Raw genomic sequence first — 24,265 nt, forward strand, 5'->3', positions numbered from 1 at the left:
GCATTAAGACTAAAACTAGGTTATATGCCAATATCTCTCACCGTTTGACCACAGCAGTTTGTAACCACAGAACTAAAAAGGTAAACTTTATTTTTGTATTCCCGAATGCAAATAGGTGTGGTCAATAAGGCATCATGTACAATGACACTGTGTGTCTCAGGGCAACATGAGGGTGATCTTTTACGATTTGTATCAAATAATTTTACTGCCTTGATCATCTACAAAATGTATAACGACCCTTGCCTGAGGATCCCTCAATCTCATCACTCAAACACACATGACATTGGTGAGTTAAAACAAATCTTATATTCATATAAGCCTGGGGTTGGGGTTAACAGTTAAGGTGCTTGGCTTAAGATCATAGAGTCTTGATTTCAAGCTCTTGGCGGGCTGTTGAATTAATACCAGGTAGGGTTGACTCAGTTTGTCATCCATTCAAGGCTGGCAAAATGAGTACCAGTGGGCTGATAATGGTGGCATTGCATCAGCAGCACAGCTGTGTTCCCAGAAAATGATGCAGCCAAGCAGTCACAGGCTGCATACAAATAAATAAAATATATTTATATCAAATGGAATAATAAACTTGCTACACATTTGAACTTTTGTGGGCATGAAGTGATTGTCAGCCGATGGTGAAATTTCCCTTAGTGCCAACCAATTGATAGATCAACAGACCCCGATGTTGGCATGGGTTAATCCCTGCGTTGAAGTTATTTGGATCAGGTTTGGAGTCGCTTGGATTGGCCGACAGCTGATGGCACTGGAAGTCATTGGCTGAAAGCTTATGTTAAGTTCATGATCATCAAGTGAAATTCAACATGTGGAATCTCTCACGATTGGTCCTGAGAAGACAAAATCTGATCAGTTTCCATTGCCACCCCCCCCCCCCCCCTGCACGAATGATTCACCAGCTTGCCTTTGGTCATGTCATGTCTGTATACATGAAGCCGAAGGGAGAATTATTGGTCACAGCTGCCATAATAGCTGAAAAAACACGATTGGCATTGAGTTTGCAGAATTTAGGAAGGGACCTTACCTCCATCTTGAATTGTTCATGGCACCCTTACAATGGTTTGAATTTGCAATGGTACTGACATTGACATTGCTCCGGACAAAGGGAAATGCATTTGTCAAAATGATCTGGAATTCCTTGGGGATTTATGCATATGTGTGGACTGATCCTTTCTGCAATCCTTTTATTATCATTTAAAACTCCCACGGTGGTACAGCCATGCTGGTGATCTGGAACCCAAACATTAAAGCTAGTTCAGCTTTGTTTTTAACTCATCAGGTAAACATTGTGACAGATAATGAATGTGAATGACTTTCGATGCAATGGTGTATGTGTACAATCACTGATTTACTTTATGTACTGTATTCTGAAAAAAAACACAGGAACAATGGCCAGAGCCTAATCACAAAAAGAAACAGCACACAGAGTAAAGTAGGGGCAAGATCACCTCCTGGTCTTGGTTACATATGTTAGTAGAGGATAAATGGGTTTTCTGAGGCAGCCATTCAAATGAATGGGGGGAAGGGAAAAACTTTCTGACTCAAGCCCCAAAAGCCCAAAATAGGAGACTGATTTTCTCCCCACCTATCCCCTTCCCTCCCATACAAGCAAATATAAAATTGAGACTTACTGATTAAAGCACTTCTTTCCTTTCATATTTTCATTCCGCTCAAAGAGCGAACCAATGAATATTCATCCATGTTCTACTATAGGGAATAACTTAATTTTCTTATTACATTCATCACCATCGAGTATATGCACTTTATCTCTTCAAGCACGAAAGAAAGGGCTGTTAGGGTTACTTTTGTAAAATTAGGTCTTGTAAAACGTAAATCCCTCATTCAGTTTTGTAAAATGGGGAAGTGCTTTTTAGAGCACAGTCGTACCGTGAAAATGAGGAAGTATTCTGTGCCCATGTCTCTCATGGTTATATCGAAATCATCAGAACACTAACAGAACAAAGTTTAGTTAAAAATAGCTTTTAAACGTAGGTTTTATCAAAATCATTCAAAGCAAGATGTTTCATTTTCATATTAAAATGAGTCAGCCAAGATGCCTCGCCCAAACCAAGTCATTTCCTATGAGGGACAAGTCAGGGACACACCCTTAAAAACACCATTGTTATGTAATCTCCCATTACGTCATCAAGTTGCTTATTTAAACCAACTTGTGTGCCGAGCGTGTTTCATTCAGAGAATGGATTGTGCATAGGAGTACTCCAACCTTACGGATCAATCGTTTTCACAAGATGAGAGGTGAGATTCTCAACCCAATTCATTACTTGTTATTTAAAACAGAATTAAATCACTATACAACCAATAATTTTTTTTTTTTTCTAACAGGTTGTCCCCAATAAAAACATCGTTGATGACTGATGATGAAAATGAGTTATTTGAATTACACGATGAGTGGATAAAAATGAACGACTTTCTTAAAGACATTCAATCGTTCAGAAGAGAAGTGAATGATATTATTGTTGACTGGAAAAAAGTTCTCTAACGTCCTTTGATCTTCAATGACCCGAGTCCAAGGTGAAAAATTATCACTTTGTCTCTGCCTCCGTGTGTGTGTGTGTGTGTGTGTGTGTGTGTGTGTGTGTGTGTGTGTGTGTGTGTGTGTGTGTGTGTGTGTGTGTGTGTGTGTGTGTGTGTGTCTTTGACTCATTATTATTATTATTATTATTTTTTCAGTTTAAACACCTGTCTAGATGAACCAAACACAACTTAATCTTCTGTAGGAATCTGACATGACACTATCTTCTGGAGGTAAATGTTATATTTATTATTTTATTAATATCATAATAAAATCATCTTTATCTACCCTAATTGTTCTTCACTCTTTGTTTTGAACAGAATATGTTGATCGAGTTTCAAAATCACAAGACATCTGAAGCAGACTGCTGGGAAAGATCGTTCATTCTCACAACTGAATATTTACCCAAAGAAAAATGTTTAATATTTTCAATCTTGATTAATTATATTAGCTTTGCTTTCAATTATTTAATTCTTAATTATAAAAAAAAGAATAAAGGAAGTGCAAAGGGGGGGGGGGTAGGTGCGCTCCCCCAACGACCCACCACCCCCTCATCCCACCTCCTCCCCTCCCCATGTGTGTGTGGGGAAGGGTGGGGGTGGGATGAGGGGGGTGGTGGTTCAAAGGTGGGGGTGCACAGGGGGTGGGGGTTGTGTGGGTGGGTGGGGCTTGTGTGTTTGGGGCTTGTGTGGGTGGAGCTTGTGTGTATGGGGTTTGTGTGGATGTGGTTTGTGTGGATGTGGTTTGTGTGGATGTGGTTTGTGTGGATGTGGTTTGTGGGTGGAGCAATTTTTTTTTAAATTAAATAAACATGTGTGTGGGGGAACTAATTCACTAATTACTAATTATGTGGATACGGTGGTTGTAGCTAATGTGGGTGGTGTTTGCATGGGTGGAGCTTGTGTGGGTGGTGCTTGTGTGGATGTGGCTTTTGTGGGTGGGGTTTGTGTGTGTGGAGCTTGTGTGGGTGGTATTTGCGTGGGCGTAGTCAAAAAGGAGCGGAGTTAAAAAAAAAAGGGGTGGAGTCAAAATTTAGGTATTTATTTTTTGGATTTATCTTTGTCTTTTGTAATTCCTGTGAAACTGAACCAGTCCAAGGAACTCAATCCATTACATCAACGATTTTAAAAAGTTAATTTGTCCATCGCTTAGGGCCCTGTCACACCTTGACGTTTTAGCCAGGAATGGCAATGTATAAAATGCATGTAAAACGTTGGCGTACGCTGAAGTTTTGAGGTTTTTTTTAAAGTTTTGGTCGTATTCATAACGTGTTGGGTGTATGCATAACGTATTAGTAATGGGCACAGAACGTTTCGTTGTGTTCAAGATAACTTATACCAACAAATGCTTAGCCTGTTGTCGGCGTTCACAACCTATGCCCAACGATAGTTTAACTTAGTCATAGCACGCTGCACGTATCGCCGATGAACTCGTGGCGTTCTCTGTTAAAAACCTGCCGCACGCCGATTTAAATCATAACCGCCTGAAAATTGGAAGTGTCAACATCACAGTCACACCTTGACGATTTAGCCAGTGTATGCCAACCTATGAAAAATGTGTCTAAAACGCTGGGACACGTCGAATACGGTATGGGTAAGTTGTGTGTACATTAGGAGCACGATGAAAAACAATGAAGTACGCTGGCATATTATGTAGTACGTCGAGTACGTCGTGAAATTTCAAGCATGCTGAAAATTTTACGACGTACTCGACGTATGGCTCACAATTTCCGCATAAGCTGGCATAAGTTCTCGGCACGCTCCGCAATGGTTTGCACACGTCGGCCACACGTTACTTGTAAGTTACTCATAAGTCGAAACACGTCGAGGTAATGTTTAGCATACTCAAAACTTAATTTTTAACCTATGTGTAGCGTGCTTTGAACCTATGTGTAAAGTATCTCAAACGCACATTGGCGTATGTAGATGAATTTGATTGACGTCTTCCGGACAACCACAGAACTTACTGAACGTGTTTCTAACTTACAGCTACCGTATAATGGCGTATTGGCAGCGTTTAGAGGAATTGGTATATACAAATGGGCTTCACAAGAGGAACCCGTCAGTGTTCCAGACTCCATGTTGAGTAGATGTCAGTGGCAGTAGCAGTAGCAGTAGTAGTAGTAGTTCGAGAGAATTTAGTGATGTCGATGTTATTAGTAGTAGTAGTTCGAGAGAATTTAGTGATGTCAATGTTAGTAGTAGTAGTAGTATTAGTAGTAGCAGTAGTAGTAGTTCGAGAGAATTTAGTGATGTCGATGTTGGTAGTAGTAGTAGTTCGAGAGAATTTAGTGATGTCAATGTTTTTAGTAGTAGTAGTAGTAGTAGCAGTAGCAGTAGTAGCAGTTTGAGAGAATTTAGTGATGTCGATGTTGGTAGTAGTAGTATTAGTAGTAGCAGTAGTAGTAGTTCCAGAGAATTTTGTAATGTCGATGTTGGTAGTAGTAGTCGTCGTAGTACTTTCAAGTAACGTGCTGCAAAGTGTGAACAACGTTCGTGTAACGTGCTTACAAAACGTTACTCATAGGTTAGAAATAAGTTTCGGGTACGCTAAACATTACCTCGACGTGTTTCGACTTGTGAGTAACTTACAAGTAACGTGTTTCGACGTGTGTCAACGATCGCATAACGTGCCTACAACTTATGGCCAGCGTAGCAGAATGTGTGAGTCATACGCCGGCATACGTCGTAAAATTTGAGGAAAACCCAAAAGTTCAACGTTTAAAGCCAGCGTACTACGACTTATGCCAGTGTTTTTCAGCATGGTATTAACGTATACAAAACGTACCCATAACGTATTCGACGTGTGCCAGCGTTTTAGACAAATTTTTCATAAATCGGCATACGCTGGCTAAATCGTCAAGGTGTGACAGGGCCTTTAGCATAACCTTTTTCAAAATGAGATTTGCACCTGTATATTTCCAATACTAAAAAGATAGAATTTGTTTGTGTATGTGTTTGTTTGTCCTTTATAGGTGGCCGAACCGTTGGATGGAATGAGATGAAACTTGGCATGAGTGATCCTTGGGATATGAGAACGGACATAGGGGGGGGGGGTCGAGTTCAAGGTCAAAGGTTACGGGGTCAAGGGGTCAAGGTCACCGGGTAACTTCAATTTCTCAATTTCGTCCGATCGAGACAGGACCAACGCCATTGAACAGATAATAATCAAAATTAATACTGAAGGACCAATTTTGTGCCCCGTCTGTGACGGGGTTTCGGCTAGTTCTTACTACATAACCAACTTTGAACTTAGGTTTTCTGACATTAATCTCTTTTTCATATTCTAATTTTGTAAATGTTTCTGATGGTTTAGTATTTGTTGAGGTGTGAATCATATCATTATACTTATCTACAATATCCTCAATTAAAGATAACCATTGTTGAGAACCGAGTTGAGTGAATTTTTTTATATAGTCTCTCTTTTAAAGTGCGATTGAATTGCTCAATAACAACCACTTTTCCTTCATTAAAGGTACTGCATAATATAATGTTATTTTTAAGAAAATTCATAAATGTTTTGTTGTACAACTTGGTACCCTCATCAGTCCACAATTTTTTAGGTTTTCGCTTACTTTAATTTAAATATCTGTTGGAAGGCTAACATGAGTGTATTCCTGGTTTTGTTTTTCAAAGGGACAACCCAGGCATATCTACTCCTCAAATCAATAACGGTTAAAGCATACTTGTACCCCTTATCATTATTGAGTTCAATCAAATCAGCGGACCAGATATAATCAACTTCCTTGGAATAAACCTTCCTTCTATGAAACTTTGTGATTATTGGTTTATGTCATTCATCAGCTAATTGCTCTTCAATCTTAATGACATCATTAGAGCCTTTAAGTTTTTTTTGAATTTCCAAGCCCAAGTTTAAATTTAGCACCGACCATCTTCACGATGAACCTATCAACTTTTTCTCTCAAGGTTGGATTTTGTATCAGAGACAAATTATACAACATTTCTCTTTCGGCTTCATGTTTTTCTTCCAACGTGCTATTTCCATCATCAATATCGTGCCTCATGCACACTTCATCAACCCCATTGATAGGTTTGCTCCACGGTTTAGGATTGTCAGCCTCATCTAATCTTTTATTCAAGTTTGTTCCTGGACCACAGAAAGAATACCCTGGTAGATGTAATTCCCCTAGAATTCCAGTAGTTGTAAATATACTTCCTGACAAAAACGTTTGTATATCTTCCCCACGTTTGTGTTTTGAGATAAATTTACTCTTTTTAGAGCCACACACCGAACATGTACCTTTTTGTTTAACCCTGTAATTTTTACTTTTAAAATATGAGATATTTTCGGTATTAGTTTTCTTTTTACATTTGAGAAAATTCCTTCAGAGTGCGAAAACCTTTTTAGTTTCCAACATGCACATTTGAATCTTAATATTTAAAACATAACAAATCCTTAGAAATGTTGTCACTCTCTCCTCCATTTATTGAAGAAAAAAAAATGTAAAACTTTAATCAAAGTCAATCACACCGACATCATCAACATAATATATTTTTCCTTCTTTCTCTTTTTATCTCGACTTTCTCATTTATATCTTCTCCCTGAAACCGATGTTAATAGTCTTGACGCAAATATTTCTAAAGACTTGCCAATTCTTTGTTTTCCTCCTTGGTGCGTTGAGATTGATTTATTTTCTGTAATACCTTCGATCTTTTAAAAATCTTACTGGTTTCCATATTTTTACATTTATTTATTCTCTCTCTTTCCTCCCTCTGCTTCTCCTCCTCTCTTTCCTCCTTCTCTCTCTTCTCACTTGTCTCCTTCTCTCTCTTCTCCCTTGCCTCCTTCTCTCTCTTCTCTTTTTCTTCCTTCTCTCTCTTCTCCCTTGCCTCCTTCTCTCTCTTCTCTTTCTCTCTCTTCTCCCTTGCCTACTTCTCTCTCTTCTCTCTCTCCTCCTTCTCCTCCTTCTCTCTTGTCTCAGTTTCTTCAACTCTTTCCTTATCCCTTACTCTCCGTGAATCACTTTCACCCCATAGAATATCATGCATATATTCATCAAGATTTCTTGTTATTCCTGCATCCAAAATACATTTTTTTTACAACAGGAAACCAATAGAATTTCTTCTGAATTTCTAAAAGAGCCTTACATTTTCTTAACTTTAACATTTTTTCATTATTTAACATTTTAGTTAAATCCAAAGTTGTTGGTTTATTAACATCAGTATAAAGCCAATCTTTTATTGAAAATACCTCATTCTTATGTTGTAGAATATATTTATTAAAATACCGAATACCCTTTTCTTGAAGGTATGCTTTACTTGGACACAGAAATGATAATTTCCTTGAAGCCTTCTTGCTGCCATTTATGTATTAGAAATATATGACAGATTAATATAATGATAGGAAATACTTCCCCATCTTCCCATAGTTAAATCATTTTGTATTTAATTACTTATTATATATAATCCTGTTCTTTGTGTTTTCATGATATAAACTATGGCAAAACCATTAGTGAATTTACCCTTATTAAATTCTTTTATTTGTTGTTTACTAATCGTGCTTCCACAAAACTCATTCTCGGCACCAAGTGGATAATATTCTTCCTTACGAGACTGATTTAATTGTTCCAGGTATTCTAGGTTAATTTTAAATGACCAATTATACCCTAAATCATTCATATCATATCCACATTGTTCTATTCTCATACAAATTATACGCCCTTCTTTATAAAATTTTATTTTCATTGGAACTGTGAATTCTGTATGACCTTGAGATAAAATCAACACTTATGTATCTTTGGAATACACAGCCGTTTTATTTAAGGACATATATTGTGATAAATCACTTGATCTCAACAAGTCAGTCGGGCTTGGATAATTTATTAATTTATAAGCATTTTTCATATTAATATTTTTTGCTATACTATATTTCTCTCGATTAGCCTGTGCTTTTGCATAATAATTTGATAAATCAATATTCAGTTCTTGGGATACACCAAAGATAGAACCATCTTTCCCAATATAAGTCATTTATATTAGATTAAAAATAGTCATTAAAATTTTTTATTTTTGTTGAGTTGAAATAACACATATAGACATAATTGACCACAACACTTGGAATTTAATTATTGGACTTGAAATGTTTGATAAACACCATTCTGTAAGAATTTTATTGCTTCAACTGGTGGTGGAAGACCAAAATGGTCAAAATAATATTTGTCTTTACTATTAAAAATAAAAACCCAATGAGAACCGTTCCCATTATTATCTTCTAAGTTCATAATAATATTCTTTGTAGATTTAGACACGTTTGTTTATTCATATCTCATACAAATAACCACATTATGAATTTTTAATTTCTTACAATATTCGTTAAGTTCTAAATTTGATGTTGTATTCTTTCCAGATTCTTTAAACCACTCATCAATGCTCATTTATTTATTGGCAAGATATAATCCATTACCCATTTTAGTTAATTTTACACCTGCTTGTGCGATAGAAGAAAGCATATCTCCAACTAACAATCTCGCTTTATCAGGCAGACTTTCAAGTTTTTCAGCAAAATCTACAATTACACCACTTCCACTAATTTGTTTCTCCAACTCTTTGTTATGTATTTCCAATTCTTTTTAAGCTCGGAGTTGAGCCTTCGTTTCGTTGGCAGTTTTCACCGCTGCTGAAATACCACCCGTCAATGCTCCAGCCGCACTGAAACCAGCAAATAAAGGAATTAGAAATGGGCGAAATCCTCCACTCATCTCTCATTGAATATTTCTTCAACATTGGTTTTGACATTTTAATTTTAAGTGAGCCAGTATCATTCAAGATTTTCACCTGTTCTCTTGTGAGCAAAACATCAATTCTTACTGCTCCTTTTCTCTGAATTGTATTAACGTTAATCATACAAGGCATTTGATTTTGAAAACAAGATGATATTTTATGAAGATTGATTTGATTAACATATACCCCAGTTGGCACTTTACTATTCATTTATTTATCAAAAAAATTATGTGAGACGAATCACAACACGATTATCTGTATTAATCTGTAATTCTGTTTCTTCCAAAAGCAAACAATATGTATCAACTTCTTCACTCTTTCCTCTTTCAATGTATAGGGAAGTATCCACTCGATTAGACTTTATAATTTCCTTTTGAGCACTCAGGTCATTCACAAAGATTGTATCCAGACTTTTAAAATGCTGTCATATCCAAAATAGGTTCTTTATTTCCATTGCTTTCACACACCTTTTGGTAAGACTTGTATGCTTCAGCATAATCATTTTTATCCCCAATTAATTTCCAATCAATCTCGTGGATAAAATGTTCCATCGAGAGAAACGCGAAGTTGTTTCACCTTAGCATTATCACTCAATGCATTATTCTTATCAGTAACAGTATCACCATCTGGTGTTTAAAAAAAATGAGCCACAGATATCGTGCCTTTCCTTCCAGAACACCCAAATTCCACGTGTCAGTGGTTTGGTTCAGTTTAACGTGTTGACATCTTCTTTTAAGGTATGATACATTGAGTGGCTTCTTTGAGTTAAGTCTTCTATTCAACATCTCTTCTATTTTAAGATTAGGAATATATTCATGAATATACCAGCTAATTTCATCAATAACAAATTTATTCTGAGCAGCAAAAGCATTAGCCATACCAAAAATCAATCTATTTTCATTATCATTCCTTTGCAGTTGAAATCTAATTTTAAGACCATACAGAACTTTATCATGATCACAAAATCTAAATATACCTTCAAGAGGAACTGCCACAGTAAAACTATTACCTGCTTTTCTATCATCATTGTACATTCCTTTCCTTTGACTATATCCAGGGCCTGTGTTTGTTCCCGTTGACATATCAGGAATAAAACCTTCGACAGCCCCCTTTTCCATTCCATCACAAAATGAATATAGTGTAAATTTCATCATTTCAGATGCAGCAGAGACATAATCAAGGCTTCAACTTCTTGTGTTCCAATGTACAAACAAACACTATCAAACATTTTCCAGAATAAATCATTTATGAGTGTAGCATTTTTGTTAGTCGCAACATTAGTGAATGGAAATTTACACAACAAGAAACTTTCGGCGAGATTGAAATAAGTTTGTTGATTATTTATTTCAAAACTTTCTGTTCCATTTGCATTCCAGTCTGTTGCAGTTATGGCATTTACCTTGAAGTCGTCTTCTTTTTTAGTGGAGTTTGAGATGACAATGGTATCATCCAAATAATAGATACTATCAATTGCTTCCATACTTGTATTTATTTAGGAAAAAAGATGTTAAACTTTTGAAACCCTGACCCAAGTATTTGAATTATTTTCTGTCGTTCTTGGGGAGACAACTGAGTTTTGCCTTTCTTAATTTATTTTATTGCTTGTAATTTATGAGATTCCTTCTGGGCATCTTTTATACTCTTTACAGCACCTGCTACATTTCCCACAGAAGAAGCAGTTGAACCAATTAGGTCTTTATGTTTAAGAAGAGTTGAACCTATACCAATTAAAGTATCAATTATCCCATCTCCTTTTTTCCAAATTAATGTCCGACACCCCTTTGTCTCTCAGGTTTATAGTATCCTCTCCCAAGATACATACATTCACCCTTGTAGTATGGGGAAAGGAACATCTCATCCCCTGTAATTATTTTATATTTTCCAACTCGTGCTTCCTCACAATAACCATCGTATTTATTTTTTGGAAAACTTCACGTTGGTGAATTCTGATGGATATAATTTCTCCATTAAAATAAATCATGCGATTATCTTGGTCTTTTATCCTAAAATTTACTCTGTATATGGTTTTTCCTGACACTGGTAGATAAACCAGATTTTTGGGTTCCATATTGAATTTATAACCAATTGGGGTGAGTATGCGCTGAATGAAAATATTGCATTTGTTCTTATTCCATCATTATAAGCACCATCAATCAAATCACAGTGAATTGATACCGAATTTATGCCTGAGGACATTTGAATGACATTATCACTGTAAAACGTCCCATTAGTTTCAATCTATTCTGAGGAGAAACCCAATAACTCTCTAAATGAATTATCAATTGTGAAATCAACCTTGTCATTATTTTTAAGTTTAATCGTTGATTTTCAAGTATGTTTTTGAATATCTATAACAATATTTTTTGGTTCATCACCCTGCTCTTTCATAAGACGAGCAATTTCGGAAGGTATTTGAGAAATCTAATATGCTCCAGGTGAAACTGTTATTGTTTTATATCCACTTCCCGGATTATAACTCAACTTGTCATTTTTCTCGGTGATATTAAATAAGGTTTCCATGGACAATAAAGACGCCTCATATTCTTTTGTTGCGTCAAGTTGTAGTGGGTATGGGGATGAAGATGTGGGGTCGCTTGTTGTGATATTAAAACTAAGGATTGTGTTTCTCATCTTATTTAATATGAGATAAAATGTCTTTGTATTGACATTTATTAATTATTTTCATGTTCATCAACTGGTCTAAAATGGCTGATGCTTCATTATACAATTGTTATTTCCAGCCTTCTTACAACCTAACAGCAACAACAGTCTATTAACTAATTGTGATGGGTCATTTGGAAGAAAACTAACACCTGAACCAAGGATACTTAAGCCTGAATAATGTATTTCTCCTTCTCATTCTTCCTACTTTTAGCAGATAGACGAACCTTATAATTAAGAGAGTCCAGCAGATCAATTGATACTATATCTTCCTTATTTTTCATATCCAATGGTTTATCAAAATACTTTGATTCATCCCTCACAGTTGAACCTTGTTTTCCATCTTTTGTTGGAAGAAACATTAATCTCGGATTTAGTTTAACAGAGGGTTGAAGAGAACTCAAGAACCTTAATTCATCATTAAATATCAATCCCTTTTCATGAACAAGATGGAATATTGCTGGTTGTTCTGTTGGAATGAGACCTGCTATGGTTTTTGAATCTGTTGAATATTCATTGTTTTGTGGAGCATTCACAACATAATCAGGGGGTTGATTAATCTCTTCCAGTTGTTGAAATAATCCTTCATCATCATATTCTAATTCTCCAATATGCTCCAATTCTTCCTTCGTCATTTGACTGAAATCTTTTAACATTTGAAGTTTTTTTAGGAGTATATTCTATTGTGGGAACTGTAGAAGCATCAATAATTTTTTCTTGGGAAGTTTTTAAAAGTGGATTAAAATTTTTATCTTTTCTTTCAAATGATTCTTCACCCGTTAGTTTCTGTCTGCGTTTCTTCTTTATGTTTTCCTGTTGTTTTACAACTTTTGAAACCAACTCTTGATGTTCCTTAAATCTTGTTGCTCTTTCTTTCACATCCATTTATTTATTGGAAAATATCATTTGATGAATTGTAAAGATCAACAGGGAAATTTTCCTTTTCTTCATCATCCAAGTAGATGTGTTCAAATAAATCCTTTTCTTTAAATATTTTATCAAATTGTTTATTAACATTAATACGAGTTGTAATTTCTTCTTCACTAATACTTGTATCTCTGCTTTTCATACGTTTGCATTGAGTTTCTTCATCAACATCAAAACCGAATGATAAAATATTAACCCCATTACCACTCAGATGTTTAATAATTTGTCTCATTCCTTCTTTGCCTGGTGTTGGCTTAATGGTTAGGGTAGTGGGCTTGGGATCCTAGGGTCCTGAGTTCAAATCCCGCTCAGCTGTTGAATTAACACCAGGTGGGGTTGACTCTGCCTGTCATCCTTCCGAGGTCGGCAAAATGAGTGCCAGCATGCTGGTATACTGTGTCGGAGTGGCGACCCGTCCAGGATTGTTCCCAATAGCCAAGGAGACTGCTTCGGCGGCACCAACGCTCTGCACAGAGTATGGTCCTAATGGATGGATTCCTTCTGGATTAGTTTCTAATATCCCAAGACCACCAGATTTTAGTTTCTTTAATTCACTCTTACAATGTGAATAATTTTGTTGTACCAAGAGAAACCTCCTCAAATATTTGACCTTCTTTCCTCAATCGCATATGTTCCTCTACTGAAATATAGTAATAATCTTCACCTTCTACTTCTCCAGGTCTTATTGCTCTAGTTGTTGTTGATACAATTTGAACTACATGGTGCTTTTTAAGCAAATTTACAATATTCTCATTTGTACTATACAAGAACCTTGATTTATGAAAGTTTTTTTTCCAGAAGCAGATTTACCCACAAGATTTATAATTATAGTTGTCATTTATATCTGTAATTGTTTATATAATAAAAATATATCCCTTAATATCTCATCTTGTTTCACAACAATATATTTATATTTTTCAGTCGTGTGCTTCATATAATCCCCAAAGTCCTTTTTACTGCATAATGTAGAACAATTGTCTCTCCAAAAATTGTTTATATCTATTGAATTTAACTTGAATAAAATAAAAGTATTAGCATTGTTTCTTATTGAGCGACGAGGGAATTGAAAGTATGATTGACCAAGATAAATACAATTACAAGAAGAATGTCTCCCTCTTGTGTAGTAGCTATCCATTACCATTTGGTTTACACATTTACACATTTACTCATTCACACAATCATCAAAGATAACGAGGTTCTTTTTTGATTTGTTCAAATCTTGGGGAGAAGGTATATCATTCGTATTATCACTAAGAATACAAGTTATCGGTTTTGATTTATTTTTGTATCTCTGTGTATCATAAAGTCGTTGTTTTATATCTTCAATGTTGTAATCATTTAGTTTGTTTTGAAGTTTAAATAAACTGATTAAATCTTCTTTTTGAAGACCAGCATTAAAACCTTGTGAGAGTAGTTGATACTCAGGTTGAAAACTCAACTTTGTGAAAATTATTAAATTATCATAATCTAAAAAGTTGGGAGTAAGGAGCATCTTTAAAAGTAAGCAGGTTTTTCCACATCTGCTTGAACCAACTATGAGACATCTTGATGAATTTGGAAGATTTTTATGGTTGTTAAATTTCATCTTATTTTCCCAAATGGGTAAAAAAATCATTCATTTATATATTTGGAAAACAGGTTATTTAATTTATTATTGGCTTTTTTGGAAACTCCATATTTTATCCTAAGTTCAGGTTTAATTTTAAGATATCCATTATTTTACTTGTACAATATCTTGTGTTGCTATTTCCCTGAAAATGGCAATCGTGAATAATATATAAGAACAATCCTTTGAACATTTCTCGAATACGTTCAGTTTCTTCCCTTTTAAGGAAAGGTGTGTTATCACCCTCATACTTTACATTCATTTCTCTAATCAATCTTGAAAAGTAATTCATTTTTGGTGTAAATCTAAAACAATTATTTTCCTTTTTATATTTTTTATTATCATTAATTAGAAGATAATCACAGAATATACATTGTTGATAGGCTTTTGACTCTGTGTTTAATCCCTGTCTTTCACACGCAGGACAATTCTCAAATTTGTCAAATGGAGAATCAGGGAATTCAAGGGGCTCAAGATCTAGTATACTATTCATATTTATAAAGTAAAACTTAACTTCAAATAAAATTCATCTTCGGTATCATCTTCAGTACTTCCATTGATGCTTTCACAATCATCTATAAAGCTACTTTCACAACTATCGTTTGAACACAAACTCTCAGTATCATAACTGTCTTCTGTTCCAACAGAGACACTATCATCACTCTCATAATCTTCAAAATCTTCAGTTGAATAATGACTCATTTAATTAGTGGAAAAAACATTACCATCTATATCTATATACTTTTTTTCATTAACAGATTCAACTACTACATTTTTTTTTTATATTAAAGGTAATTTTAAAATGATCCTTAACTGCTATTGAACGAAATGTCATTTCACCTGATATATTAACATCCCTTATTTCATCAGGATTTACATCTTTAGGGTTGAAAAAAAAATACAAATTTCTCCTTGCATATTACAGATGGTCTCATCTTTTCTTTCTAAAGCTTCATCCATGAGGTTTTTCTTTTTTGATACTTTTTCTTGTTTCTTTGCTTTTTCTAGTTTTGAATATATTGCCAGAAGGAGAGGAGAAACTTTTGTTCAAGCTACTTTTATTGATGTTCTTCCAGATATACTAACAGCCCTTCCACTGAAGGAAATTGAAGAACTCATATTATTATTCACCATAATTGTTTTTATCCAATAGTTGTTATATTTATCTTTATTCAATTTTACATCTTCGACATATTTCTCAGTATCTTTTACATATGAAGAGAATGATTGAAACTTGTCTTTTGTGTTTTGATACATTGTATTTATTAAGTGAAAAAAGTTGGAGGATAAAATGGTTTTAAGCACAGATTCACCTATTACTTAAACGGAATTTTCATCAAGAAAATTTTATTTTAAGCAAAGTTTTGTTGTATAAATATGGTGAATACAACATGCTGTGATGCTTGTAATCATGAATATAAATGCTATAAAAAACACCTTCAAACCAACAAACACACATTCAATCTTTTCAGACAAATATCTCCACTTGACCAAGAAACAAAACATTGTGATAGATGTGATAATGATATTCTTAAATTTTTTTTAATAGACACCTTCAATCATACAAACACAAGAACAATGAAGAAATGGAAGGTGCCACTAAATTCTCCATTGAAAATACTGATGGGGCATTTAAAGGACATATAAAAATAGGATTATTTCGCTTTCAAGACCCTGGACCAACTTCAATCATTGAAGCTGTTGATATGGTTAAACAAAGTACTGAAATGATAATTAAAAACACATTAAGTGAAATGAAAACTTTTAAGTTTTATATGGGAGTAAAATTGAATATGGTAGGAGAAGGTGATGAAACTACTCCCTATATGAGGACAAACCCCCACTTTATCTCATCATTTCAAGATTTTGTAAGATGTAATGTTTACGATGAACTCCAGAGACAAGAACAAGATGTTGATAACACTGTAGTAGGTCGTGGATTTACTATAAAAAATATAATCTTTTTAGATATACACATCTTAAAATCAGATCCTCTTCAAGTTTCTTCTTATATTGATTTACCAAAGGAGATAAAACTTAAGGAAGCGGTTGTTAATATTCAAAACAAAGATAATAAATGTTTTCTATGGTCTGTTCTTGCTCACTTTCATCCTCCACAATGGAAACATTATAAGATTTATAAGAATCTTATATATATCTTTATATATATATATATATATATATATATATATATATATATATATATATATATTTTTATATATATATAGATATACATATATATATATATATATATATATATATATATATATATATATATATATATATATATATATATATATATATATATATGAGCCTGGTGTTGGCGCAGTGGTTAGCGCAGCGGCTTGGGATTCAAAAGGTCCTAAGTTCAAGCCCCGTTGGACCACTGAATTAATACACCAGGGGGTTGACTCAGCCTGTCATCCTTCTGAGGTCGGCGAAATGAGTACCAGTGTATTGGGCCAGTGTATACCCCGGTTAAAATAGGTGTACCATATCCCTGTGTCGTAAGAGGCGACCAGGGTTGTGTCAGGAAGGGCATCCAGCGTAAAACATGTGCCAAATCACTATGTGGATCATACGGGTGATCCGCTGTGGCGACCCCGAAAGGGAGCAGCCGAAAGAAGAAGATATTATATATATATTATATTATATATATATATATACATTATATTATATATATATATATATTCTATATATATATATATTATATATATATATATATTATATTATATATATTATATTATATATATATATATATATATATATATATATTATATTATATATATATTATATTATATATATATATATATTATATATATATATATATATATATTATATTATTTTTATATATATATATATTATATTATTTATATATATATATATATATATATTATTTTATATATATATATATATTATATTATATATATATATATATTATATATTATATATATATATTATATTATATTTATATATATATTATATATATATATATATATATATATATATATATATATATATATATATATACATACATATACATATAAGCTGAACATAATAAGAAATACGAGAATACATTAAATGTTGAAGATTTATAGTTTCCCATGTCATTGAGAGATATTCCTAAATTTGAGAAAATGAATAATCTATCTGTTAATATATATGGATTAACGGATACAAACAAAGTTCAGATATTAAACATTTCAAACAACTATAAAAATGATGAAACACTCATTGACCTTCTCTACTTTACTTCAAAGGAAAAATCACATTATGCTTTCATCAAAAATTTATCAAGATTAACCAAATCACAACTATATAAGAGAAAATGTAAAACGTCTCCTTGTAAGAGATGTCTCAACTCCTTTCATACAAAAGAACGATTAAATCAATATTCGAAATATTGTAGTAATCATAAATCAACCGTAATCAATTTACTAAAAGCAAGTTCAAACATATCATTCAAAGATTTTAACAAATCTATGAAACATCTGTTTGTGATATTTGCTGATTTTGAAAGTATCCTTGAAAAGACAGATTCTGTTTCTCCAAATCCAAAGAAATCATACACAAATAAATATCAAAAACATACTCCTTGTGGTTTCTGTTATTATATCAAATCATCTGTTTGCGATGAATATAACAAGTTAGTACTTTATAGAGGAGAATATGCCTCAGAGGAGTTTGTAAGACGATTGGAAAAAGACTGCATAAGACTAAGATAAATAATGGTTAAAACCTATAAACCAATGTCATTAACAATGTTAGAGAAAAAGGAATTTAGAAAGAACAATATGACATATTTGTGAGGAGAAAATTGTGGGAGAGGTCAAGGTTAAGAATCACTGTCATCTTACTGGTAAATATAGAGGTCCAGCTCATTCCCGTTGTAATCATAATTACAAGCCCCCAAACTTTATTCCTGTCTTTCTTCACAACAACGCTCACTATGACACATCTATTTACAAATGAACTTTCAAAGACATCTGGAGATATTTCTGCCATTCCGAACACAGATCAAAAATACATCTCATTCACAAAAACAATTCATACATCCCCCATAACCCATATCAGATTTCTTGACACATACAAGTTTATGGCAAGTCCATTATCTAACTTAGCATCAAATGTTAAAAACTTACCGAATCTTAAATCACATTTCTCAAATCAAGAAGAGATTGATCTCTTATCACAAAAGGGAATATATCTGTATGACTATATGGATTCATTTGAGAAGTTCAAAGAAACACAACTTCCTTCAAGGGAAAGTTTCTATGCTAAGTGAAATAAAACTCACATTTCCGATAGAGATTATACACAAGCTAAAAAGGTTTGGGAGAAGTTTTTAATATGAAGAATCTTGGAGAAAATCATGATTTGTATCTTAAAACTGATGTATTGTTATTGGCTGATGTGTTTGAAACTTTAAGAACAGTCTGTCAAAATAAAAATTCTTATGGAGTAGACCCCATTCACTATGACACAGCCCTGGGTTTGGCTTGGAGTGCTATGTTAAAAATGACAAAATAAAATTTGGAATTAATCAGTCATATAGATATGCTTTTAATGATAGAGAAGGCTAAAAGAGGAAGAATATCTCAAGTATGTTCCAAGAGACATGTTAAAGCAAATAACAAATAATGTTGTGGCGCCGGGGTTCGGTGGCGAGGACGACTGCTAGACGTAGCAGTTGGGCATCTCCCCTCCGAACACCCTGAATTGATAGGTCGTCACCCCAGATAATTCCAGAGTCGACGTGTCGCTTAAAGGACCGTGGTCGCCAATATTTAGACGGCATGAGGTAGGGTCCACTTGTCTATTCCAATTTACCTAAGTACTCACACCATCTAACTACTGGGGAAGCCATACCCTCGGCTGGCTTTGTCCGAACCGAGTCGCTGTTCCGACTCGGATCAGGTGTAACCGAGCGGGGATTACCAAAGCCTGCTGGACCAAATGAACAATTTATGGAACAAACGACCTCCCTAACTCTCCAGCCCACACTGTGCTGGGTCACTGGTAGAAACGACAGGCAACAAGCTGGTACATTTAACAGGGGTTTATTTACAATAGGGAGGGAGACACAGAGCAGAGTTATCACGACTATAATATGCAGGCAATGTACAGTGAGCAAAAGCACTTAACAATTCTACTTAAAGACGGGCCACAGAGAGACACACACTCACCCAAAAATAAATGGGGCCGGTTGGGCTTTATTCGGCCCTTCAGCTCGGAGGGAAGGCGAGCTGAGGGTCAGAGTCTGGCCGGATACTTGGCCGCCTTGTGTGGTTTGGCCGAGACGAGCGTACCAGGATGAGACCAGCCTCGTCGAGTGAACCAGGATGAGACCAGTCGCGTCGAGCGAACCAGGATGAGACCAGCCGCGTCGAGCGAACCACCAAGCACAGGACCACGGAACCACCAAAAAGAAGACCACCGAAAGAACCCCCGAACCAGACACTCCACCAACGAAGCGAGGACCACGGAGACAGCTCGTGATCTTCCTTATCCCTCCTCCCGTGTGGGGTGGATGGATACGTTCTGAGGCGATGAGCCTCCGGATTGGACGAGGGGTTGTCAGGCGATCAGTGGCCTCCCCTCATTGGACGGGAGGAACATTCCACCTTGCGGGGGCAGAGCCGGCACTGAGGTGATGAGCCTCCTGATTGGTTTGGTGGGGGGAAATGGTGGCCATCCGTGATTGGATGAGGTCCGGTGGGAGAGGGCAACGACCACCCTCCCGCCGTGCAGATCTGAGAACCCAGATGGTACAACCAGGGGAGCACACTATTCTCCATCCACCCTTGTAGCGGGGAGGGGGGATCTTGTGTTGGCTGTTGGGCCGGCCGCTGTCGATTGGACGAGCTCACGGTGGGTGGAGGGAACCTCACCCCTGTACGTGACACATTGCACGTGGGCGATGGATGGTGATGGTGCGAGAACGAAGAGTTTGTGGTTTGGGAGGAAGATTTAAAGATGTAGAAAAAAAAATCTAGCTCGAAAGAAACCCACAGCGCAAGACACTTATCAACCCATTAAACATAGGGGAGGGTTCTAACTATAAACACATAATTATCGAAATAACTGAACTGCAGGGACTCTGGCTGTTGTGTGCAAATGGCTGCCAGATTCGTAACAATATCTTCCCGATTATAATAAGAAGCATTGGAACGCCTCTTTTTGGGATGGCGCACAGCTGGTCCGTCGTATTCCGCATGATGTCTTCTTTGGACTGAAATCTGGTCCCTTTCAGGGGCATTTTCAGCTTGGGAAAAAGCCAGAAGTCACATGGAGCCATGTCTGGAGAGTAGGGAGCCTGACGAAGCACAGGTGTGTTGTGTTTGGCCAGGAAACTCTGTATCAAATGTGAAGAATGGGCGGGTGCGTTATCGTGATGGAGCTGCCAATTGACCGCTGCCCACAGGTCCGGCCGCTTGCATCGCACAGCGTCACGAAGGCGACGCAGTACCTCTTGGTAGTACTCATTGGTGATGGTTGTGCCGTGTGGTGCGTACTCGTGATGAACCACGCCACTGTAGTCAAAGAAGACGGTCAGCATGACTTTGACATTGATGCGGACCTTCCTTGCTTTTTTTGGCCTCGGGGATGTTGGATGCTTCCATTGTGATGACTGGAACTTGGTTTCTGGGTCGTACCCATAAACCCAGGTCTCATCGCCAGTGATCACTGTGTTGAAGAATATGGGATCGCTGTTCACAGTCTCCAGCATGTCCTGTGCGATATCCAAACGGAGTTGCTTCTGCTCGATCATTGGCAGCTTTGGCATAAACTTCGCTGAGATTCTCCTTAAGACCAAATACTCAGTCACAATGGAATGAACGGATCCAATGCTGACTCCCGCCTCGTCTGCAAGTTCTCTGATCATGATTCGATGATCCTGCATCAGCAGGGTCCTCACTTGGTCAATGACGATCTCATTTCGGAATGTTGAGGGCCTACCAGGACGTGATTCACTTTCCACTGATGTGTGACCATCTTTGAGGCAGTTGTACCACTCTTTTATCTGTTGGGTGCCCATTGCTTCGTTCCCGAAGGCCTGTTGAATCTTGCGGATCATTTCCACTTGGGAATCGCCAAGCAATACACAAAATTAATGCAGTAGCGTTGTTCAAGTTTTTCCGCCATATTGTCAAAAACGAAAATCCGACGGCGCTCACTTACACTTCCTTACTCATAAGCGGTCTGTCGGCGACTGACAGCTTCTGCAGGTGGGAAAATATTCACGCATATGATTTAGGATCGCCTACATACGTGCACCAAACCACGCCTCCCTGGCTTCATTTGTTTACGCACGAAAAATTAAGGTTGGATACTTTTTGAATACACCTCGTATATGAGGATATGATTGATAATATTAATATATATGATACAAGTAATTATAAGTCAGGTGATTTGTTCTTTTCATCATAGAATACAAAGGTTAAGGGAATAAAGAAAAATATAATCAAGGAAACGATAAACTTTAAACATTATTACAACTGTTTTACCTTTAAGAAGGAAGAGTAGAGAAAAATGAATACAATAAGAAGTTATAAACATGAATTATATACAGAAGAGATAAATAAGAAAGCATGAGGAGCTTTTGAAGATAAAATATATTTTAGAGAATGGAATCAATAGTCTCCCTTATGGTTATAAGTATAAGTGTTAAGATATTGGATTTGGGAATTTTAACAGGCTACCGCCGTCTTTTTACTGATTTATAAATAATAGAACCAAGCAATTACCAAACCAAAGAGTGGAGATGTAATCAACCTTTGTATTTAAATCTTCTTCTTCTTCTTCTTTCGGCTCGCTCCCGTTAGGGGTCGCCACAGCGGATCAACCGTCTCCATTTCGTTCTATCCTCCACATCTTCCATTGACACTCCAACCACCCGCATGTCCGCCCTCACCGTATCCATGAACCTCTTCTTTGGCCTTCCTCTTCTCCTCCTGCCTGGCGGCTCCATCTTCAACATCCTTCTCCCGATATACTCCGCTTCCCTCCTGAGCACATCTCCACAAACCATCTCAATCTCGCCTCTCTCACTTTGTCTCCAAACCGTCCTACCTGCGCTGTCCCTCTAATATACTCATTCCTTATCCTGTCCATCCTCGTCACTTCCAACGAGAATCGCAGCATCTTTAACTCTGCCACCTCCAGCTCCGCTTCCTGTCTTTTTGTTAGTGCCACCGCCTCCAAACCAGACAACATAGCTGGTCTCACTACCGTCTTATATACTTTCCCCTTCACTCTTGCAGCTACCCTTCTGTCACAAATCACTCCTGCAACTCTTCTCCACCCACTCCATCCTGCCTGCACTCTCTTTTTCACTTCTCTCCCACACTCTCCGTTACTTTGGACAGTTGATCCCAAGTATTTAAACCCATCCACCTTCCCCACCTCAACTCCTTGCAACCGCACCATACCATCACCCTCCCTCTCATTTACGCACATGTACTCCGTCTTACTCCGACTGACTATCATTCCCCTTCTCTCCAGTGCGTACCTCCACCTCTCGAGGCTCGCCTCAGCCTGCTCCCTACTCTCCCTGCAGATCATGATGTCATCCACGAACATCATAGTCCATGGGGACTCCAGTCTGATCTCGTCCGTCAACCTGTCCATCACCATTGCAAACAGGAAAGGGCTCAGAGTCGATCCTTGGTGCAATCCCACTTTTACCTTAAACCGGTCCGTCATTCCTACCGCACACCTCACCACTGTCACACTGTCCTCATACATATCCTGCACGATCCTCACATACTTCTCCACCACTCCCGACTTCCTCATACAATGCCACAACTCCTCTCTTGGCACCCTATCATAAGCTTTCTCTAAATCCACAAACACACAATGTAACTCCTTCTGGCCTTCCCTATACTTCTCCATCAACATTCTCAAAGCAAACATTGCGTCAATGGTGCTCTTTCCTGGCATAAACCCATATTGCTGCTCACAGATCGTCACCTCTCCTCTCAACCGAGCTTCCACTACTCTTTCCTACAATTTCATGATGTGGCTTAACAACTTTATCCCTCTGTAATTTCCACAGCTCTGCACATCACCCTTATTCTTGAAAATCGGAACCAGTACACTTAATCTCCACTCCTCCGGCATCCACTGACTTTCCAAGACTTTATTAAACAATCTGGTTAACAACCCCACTGCCATCTCTCCGAAGCACTTCCATGCCTCCACTGGTATACCATCTGGGCCAACCGCCTTTCCACTCTTCATCCTCTTCATAGCAGTCCTCACTTCATCCTCACTGATCCACCCCACTTCCTGATTCACTATCTCCACCTCTTCCAACCTTCTCTCTCTCTCATTTTCTTCATTCATCAGCTCCTCAAAGTACTCCATCCACCTTCTCAACACACTCTCCTCGCTCGTCAGCACATTCCCATTTGCGTCCTTTATCACCCGAACCTGCAGCACATCCTTCCCAGCTCGGTCCCTCTGTCTTGCCAATCGGTATAAATCCTTTTCCCCTTCTTTTGTATTATATCCAACTTCTCATACAGCTCGTCATATGCCTTTTCCTTAGCCTTTGCCACCTCTCTTTATGCCTTTCGCCGCCACTCCTTGTACTCCTGCCTACTTTCTTCATCTCTCTGACTATCCCACTTCTTTTTCGCCAACCCCTTCTTCCTTGTACTTTCCTGTACTTCCTCGTTCCACCACCAAGTCTCCTTATCTTCCTTCCTCTGTCCAGATGTCACACCAAGTACCTTCCTCACTATCTCCCTCACAACTTCTGCTGTCGTTGCCCAATCAGCC

At 36.9% G+C, this 24,265-nt stretch overlaps 1 protein-coding gene across 4 annotated transcripts in view; it reads left to right on the forward strand.

Moving 5' to 3' along the window:
* Positions 1–24,265, forward strand: part of LOC147028067 (integrin alpha-8-like) — a 225,910-nt gene that overhangs the window by 135,996 nt on the left and 65,649 nt on the right. The window lies entirely within an intron of this gene.

Source organism: Eptatretus burgeri, chromosome 4 (assembly GCF_056783735.1).
Source record: "Eptatretus burgeri isolate ZD-2024b chromosome 4, Ebu_testis_v1, whole genome shotgun sequence".
Lineage (NCBI taxonomy): Eukaryota > Metazoa > Chordata > Myxini > Myxiniformes > Myxinidae > Eptatretus > Eptatretus burgeri.